This window comes from Arachis hypogaea, chromosome 4 (assembly GCF_003086295.3).
Source record: "Arachis hypogaea cultivar Tifrunner chromosome 4, arahy.Tifrunner.gnm2.J5K5, whole genome shotgun sequence".
Lineage (NCBI taxonomy): Eukaryota > Viridiplantae > Streptophyta > Magnoliopsida > Fabales > Fabaceae > Arachis > Arachis hypogaea.
The window spans coordinates 27,592,852-27,599,995 of NC_092039.1; the positions used below are offsets into that span (position 1 = coordinate 27,592,852).

General features: G+C 37.2%; 1 long non-coding RNA gene across 1 annotated transcript; it reads left to right on the plus strand.

Annotated features, from left to right (window-relative positions):
• The first annotated feature begins 1,448 nt into the window (after positions 1–1,448).
• LOC140184420 (uncharacterized) lies at positions 1,449–6,531 on the plus strand. The gene is made up of 3 exons (XR_011881031.1): positions 1,449–1,818; positions 2,595–2,770; positions 5,864–6,531. It is a non-coding gene; the product is annotated as an uncharacterized lncRNA (long non-coding RNA).
• The last annotated feature ends 613 nt before the right edge of the window (positions 6,532–7,144 follow it).

A 7,144-nucleotide genomic window follows, 5' to 3' on the forward strand; every position in this document is an offset into this window, starting at 1 on the left:
CAACCCCACCAAGCTCAAACAAAATCAGCCACAAACCGAGTCTTGATCACCAATAAGCCTCCAAATGTCCACCTTTCAAGTTCAATGCTTATATACAAACTTAATTCACACCTAACACACACACACACACACATCTAAATTCAGATTTTTCATCAAGAAATCAAAATTAACTAGGGTTTAGGTGACCCTTACTACACCCACATGCGTAGCAACTCAAACCCAACAAGCTCCGGAAGCTAAATCGAACCTAAAACACCGAATTGGCAAGATTTCATCACAAGAGCTCAATTTCTCAAATAGAAAGGGGAAACGAGAATCTAAAATGAAACTGAGACTTACCCGTGAAATTGATCTGATAGAAACGTAGAGCTCGACGCACTGGACACGTGGCCACGAATGGTGCGGCGATCGGAGCTCAAACGGGGAAGTTATGGTGGTTGGAAGGTCTGATGAGGGTTAGGGAACCCCTCCTCTCCCCAAGTGTTTTTGCGTTGTTGTTGCTGAAATGAGGAAGAAGAAGCTTCTGCCCCTCTTTTAAGTCATGGTCCGGTTGGACCCACGGGCCTAGTTTGGGTCCGATTCAACCGATTCGACCCATCCGGTCCAACTTTTGACAAAAAATTTCGAAATTGATATCAAAATTCTCATTTTGAAGAGCTCAATTCTATTTTGATATTAGTTTTGTATTTTTTAATTTTACTAATTGAATTTCGATTTATTAACTAATTATTTACCGATTTTAGCGGGGTTTACAGAATGATTAGATACATTTATAACCCACACAATTCTCTTTATAATAGGTATATTTTAAAGTTTTGAAATAATTTATTAATAATTTAAATCCACACAAATATCTCTTCTTATAAATTAAATTTAAATTTCTAATAATTAATTATCTAGAAAATAGGTATATTAATCTTAAATAACAAAAAATAATTTATAATTGTTCTCTTTTTATTTTTAGCATAACTAAATATTTTAATTCTCTATGTATTTTTAAATAAGTTTTAATTATTTATTATTCTCTATTCATTTGGAAAATTTTATTCATTGTTAAAGCAATTTATTTTAACACAAATTTGATAAGTCTGGAATTGAACTTTTTTTACAAAAGTTTATTTTTTTCAAAAATAAAATGCTTCTCATACATGCAACATAACCCATTCATAATTCATTTTTTACTCGTGTTTCCCTTTCTTTTGGATTTGTTACTTTGTCTTTTTCACTTTGTGCATCAAAGGCATACACCACTGCAAAGCCCAAAACTATTTTTCATAATTCTATTCGTAAGTCTATTATATTGGTTTAAACGGATCCCACCTATCACAATTCCGTTTTAAAACATGGCTTCAGCTACATATTCCAGACACACGCACAGCTTCAGCTGTTTCTTATACTACCACGTGTCAGCCATCTACGAACGCGTCAGGAATATCTGTAAATAATCATATAATTCACCTTAAAATATATGGCTTTTAATTAAAATGAACCCAGCTACCATACTCCCTGTTCAATGCTATCATCTTTTTCTGCCATGCCAGACTTCTATTTTGTCACATGTTGTACCAGTAGCCTCACCGGACCGACATTCACTGCTCGCTCTTTGTTCTTCTTTAACAAGCTCAGCTTGGACGTCTAGTGTTGTTCTTCTCGTGGCTGGCGTCATTCATCAGCAGCAACATAAGTGTATTATGAGATCTGATCAAGAGAAAGAACATTCAATCTGGCCACACCTTAAATCCTACTCTACTCAACCTGCCCACGCCTTACATCCTACTCCACCCAACCGCCGCAACATCCTCCCGCTCCCAAGATTGAGTACGTACAGCTTTTTGGTTCATCGCAGAAGATGGTAGTTTAGTCCTTCAATTAGAAACAATAATGTTGGAGCCAACGAAGGAGTGAATAAGAATAGGAACAATTGATTGGGATTTTTTTTAATCCTTTTTTGGGGATTTGTTTTTGTTACTTTAACTAATTAATCTATATTGTTTTTTGTTCTTATAATATTTCGAATGAAAATATTGCAGGTCAATGGTAATTGATTCGGAGGAAGGAGGGGACTAAGTTACTTTTTTTTTTCTTTTATTGATTTTTAATTAATAAAAGCTTTAAATTGATGTAATAATGATTAATTTTAGATGTTGATAATTATGATAATTTTTTTTGTTTATATTTTTAATTTTGTTGAGATTTTTCTAGTGTAATTCTTGTCATTTTTTTCTGAACATGGAATGGAATGAAATTTTTAAGTTCTTCTTTGCACTTTTTTTAAAGATAAAAGAGACAGAGAAAATTAAGAGAAAGTAAGAGTTAAGAAAGTGAGAAGAGTGAGAATTTTTTTAGATTTTGCAAAATAGATTTTTTAACAGAGAAGATCACACCAGATGAAGAAGAAAAAGTTAAGGTTGAAATGGTAACATTAACTTTTAGAGTCATGTTAAAGTGTATCTTGTTACTTAGGATATTTAATTAAAAATGTCACAAAAAAATTAGTGTTTGATAATTATTAAATTAATTTAAATTTTCAATAGTTAGATCTAAATTTTTTTATAAAAAACGAATACAAGAGGTTGCACCCTTCTTTTTTGCAGAATTTGCCATCGACTCCGAACTACCTTGACGACACCAGCAAGCAGTAAATCAGCGAATTGGAAGGGTTGTTAGTGGAGGGACACAGATAAATCGGGCAACAACCGGATAATGACAAGCAAGTCTCAAGGGGATATGATGGTGGATCTTCATCATCTCATTAGGGACTTTGGTTGAGGTTGGTCTTTTTTATAGTACTATTGTTTTATGGATTATTTAGATTTAAGCTTTCTATTTTGGAATATTAGAGGGTCCTCTAATAGATTGGCCCGAGTTCATAGTAAAGAGTTAGTGAATAAATTTCACCCTACTTTTTTTCATTTTGTTTGAAATCCATATTTCTTTCGAGATGATGAAATCTTTTTGGAATAATCTAAGTTACCAGGGTGTTGGTATTGTTGAGGCTAATGGTCATAGTGGGGGTATTTGGGTTATATGTTCTAGTTCAAATATTTCTGTGAGAGTATTGGACGTAGTTGATCAATGTATCAGTTTTGAAATCACTATGGGCAATACTTCTAGTTACTGCAGTGCGATGTATGCTAATCCGCATATACATCGGCGTAAAGAACTGTGGGGTGACTTGACAAGGATTACTAATATGATCCATGGACCTTGGATTGTGTTCAGGGACTTTAATAATGTGCTATTACAGAGTGAAGTTAGAGGGGGGCAGTTTAGACTTGCCAGAGCAGAACAATTTACAAAAACATTAGAGAATTGTGGGCTGTTTGATATGGGGGCTATTGGGAGAAGATTCACTTGGTACAGGAAGGTGAAAGGTGGGTTGCAGGTGGCTAAGAAGCTTGATAGAGCAGTCATCAACCAGGACTAGCAACTAATATTTCCGGAGGCTTATACTGAGGTGCTGGCGCGCATTCACTCTGATCATTGCCCGTTGTTCACTAGGTGCAAGATTGCAGAGAGGGTTACCAATGGCCATCGTTCGTTCAGATTTCAGGCTGCATGGATGACTCATCCTCTTTTTAGGAATATTGTTCATACAGCTTAGAATAAAGGAGCTCTAGATGTGGTCAAATGTTTGTTGGAGGTTCAAAAAGATGCAACTAGCTTCAATAAAAAGGTGTTTGGTAATATTTTTGTTAAGAAAAGGGAGCTGAAGAGGCTTTTGAATGACGTTCAGATAACTCTGGATAGTCAGGAGGATCAACAGCTTAGGATCAAAGAGCAAGTTTTGCATCAAGAATTGAATGCTGTCCTTCTTCAAGAAGAGCTGTTGTGGTATAAAAAATCTAGAGAACAATGGATGAGATGTGGAGACAGAAATACAAAATTTTTCATCTGTAGATGGTTATCAGGTGAAAGAGGAATAAAATTCATGGGTCATTTTTGGAGGATGGGTCTTGGGCCACAGAGACTTTGACTCTAGAAATGGCAGAAAATTCTTTCTTTCAAAAACTCTTTTCTACAAGGGAAGATATTGACCTGGATGCCATGGGGGCATTTTCCTTGCCCATCTCTTAGTACTGAGGCTTGTCAAAAGCTAGTGGAACCAGTGACGTCTGAAGAGGTTAAAGCTCCAGGGTCAGATGGATTTCAAGCAATTTTCTACAAAGAGTTCTGGGACTCTCTTAGCAATTATGTGTGTGGACTGGTCAAGCGAGCCTTTGAGGGTGAGCCAATGAATGCTGCTATTTTTGATACTCTCGTTGTTCTAATTCCTAAAGTGGAAGTTCCATCTTCCTTATGGGAGTTTCAGCCTATTAGCTTATGTAATGCAATTTATAAAATTGTCACAAAGATTCTAGTTAACAGGTTTAGACCTTTCTTGTCGAAGATCATTGGTCCTTTGCAAGGAGGGTTCATTTCAGGAAGAGGAACCACAGATAATATTATCATTGCTCAGGAGATTATGCACTTCATGAGGAACACCAAGTCTCGAAAAGGGACTATGGCGTTTAAGATTGATTTGGAAAAAGCTTATGACAGGGTAGATTGGTATTTTTTGGAGGCTACTTTGGTCTGGTTTAGGTTTCCAAAGGCTACTATTAATCTTATATTGAATTGTGTGACTTTCTCTTCATTGGCAGTTTTGTGGAATGGGAACAGGCTCCAAAATTTCAATCCAAAGAGAGGGCTGAGGCAAGGAGATCCCATGTCTCCTTATCTATTTGTACTCTGTATGGAAATGCTTGCCTGCTTTATCTCTCATAGAGTTTCCCAAGGTTTGTGGAATCTGGTAGCGGTTTCTAGGAACGGACCACGACTCTCTCATTTGATGTTTGCAGATGATCTCATACTTTTCTGTAAGGCATCGAAAGCTCAAGTAATAGAGGTTATGCATTGCCTGGACTTGTTTTCTAGAGCGTCAGGTTTGAAGGTAAATCTTCATAAGTCAAAGATCCAGTGTTCCAAGAGGGTGTCGGAGAGGAGAAAAGACATTCTCTCAAGGGTATCTAACATTCGGTTCTGTAATGATTTAGGTAAATACTTGGGAATTAACATCAGTCATGCCAGAGTTTCCAGGAAGACGGCTTAGGAGGTTATTGAAAAAATTTCGAGGAAGCTCTCTAGTTGGAAAGGATGCCTGCTGAATAAGGCAGGGAGGATTTGTCTTGTTAAATAGGTTATAGCCTCTATCCCAGTTTATGAAATGCAAATTTCTCTTCTCCCGAAGTATGCATGTAATAAAATTAATTCCTTGATGAGACAGCTCTTGTAGAAAGGCCAAGCGACCGGCAAAAGGCTACCTCTGGTCAAGTGGGAGGTCGCCATAACTCCTAAAATGGCAGGAGGATTGAGTATTAGGGATACTACTTGTGCTAACATGGCGCTTCTGGGAAAGTTGGTATGGGATTGTCAATATAATAGTGAGAAGTTGTGGGTGCAGGTTCTGAAGCATAAATATTTCAAAAATTAATCTGGTATGAACGAAAATAGTAGAAATTCTTCATCGGCTACCTGGAAGAACAATGTTAGTGCCTATGAGCATCTCAAGGAAGGGCTTCGTTGGAAAATTCGGATGTCCACAAATCAGTTTGGTATGATGAGTGGACTCCTTTTGGTAAGCTTTGCAACCTTATTCCTTATGTACATATTTCTGAATCAGATTTCATAGTGGCTGACTTGTTGAAAGGGGTGTCTTGGGAGGTTGATAGTCTTACCATGTGATGAGCGGATAATTTATACACTTTTTGGCATTGTTTTTAGTATGTTTTAGTTAGTTTTTATTATATTTTTATTAGTTTTTATTTAAAATTCACTTTTCTGGACTTTACTATGATATTTGTGTATTTTTCTGTGATTTCAGATATTTTCTGGCTGAAATTGAGGGACCTGAGCAAAAATCTGATTCAGAGGCTGAAAAGGACTGCAGATGCTGTTGGATTCTGACTTCCCTACACTCAAAGTGAATTTTCTGAAGCTACAGAAGCCCAATTGATGCGCTCTTAATTGCATTGGAAAGTAGACATTCTGGGCTTTCCAGAAATGTATAATAGTCCATACTTTGTCTGAGATTTGATGGCCCAAATAGGCGTTCCAAGTTAGCTCAAGAATTCTGGCGTAAAACACCGGAACTGGCACAAGAATGGGAGTTAAACGCCCAAACTGGCACAAAAGCTGGCGTTTAACTCCAAGAAAAGTCTCTACACATGAAAGCTTCAATGCTTAGCCCAAGCACACACCAAGTGAGCCCGGAAGCGGATTTTTATGTCATTTACTCATCTTTGTAAACCCTAAGCTACTAGCTATCTACAAATAGGACCTTTTGCTATTGTATTTTCATCTTTTGATCACTTTAGATCTTTAGATCAACTTTGGATGTCTAGTTCTTAGATTATGGGGGCTGGCCTCTCGGCCATGCCTAGACCTTGTTCTTATGTATTTTCAACGGTGGAGTTTCTACACACCATAGATTAAGGTGTGGAGCTCTGCTGTACCTCGAGTATTAATGCAATTACTATTGTTCTTCTATTCAATTCAGCTCATTCTTGTTCTAAGATATTCATTCGCACCCAAGAACATGATGAATGTGATGATTATGTGACGCTCATCATCATTCTCACTTATGAACGCGTGCCTGACAACCACTTCCGTTCTACAAGCAAACAAGGCTTGAATGTTTATCTCTTGGATTTCTTAATCAGAATCTTCGTGGTATATGCTAGAATTGATGGCGGCATTCAAGAGAATCCGGAAGGTCTAAACCTTGTCTGTGGTATTCTGAGTAGGATTCAAGGATTGAATGACTATGACGAGCTTCAAACTCCTGAAGGCTGGGTGTTAGTGACAGACGCAAAAGAATCACTGGATTCTATTCCAACCTGATTGAGAACCGACAGATGATTAGCCGTGCTGTGATAGAGCGCGTTGAACATTTTCACTGAGAGGACGGGATTGTAGCCACTGACAACGGTGATGCCCAACATACAGCTTGCCATGGAAAGGAGTAAGAAGGATTGGATGAAGACAATAGGAAAGCAGAGAGACGAAAGGGACAAAGCATCTCCATACGCTTATCTAAAATTCTCACCAATGAATTACATAAGTATCTCTATCTTTATTTTATGCTTTATTCATAAATCATTCA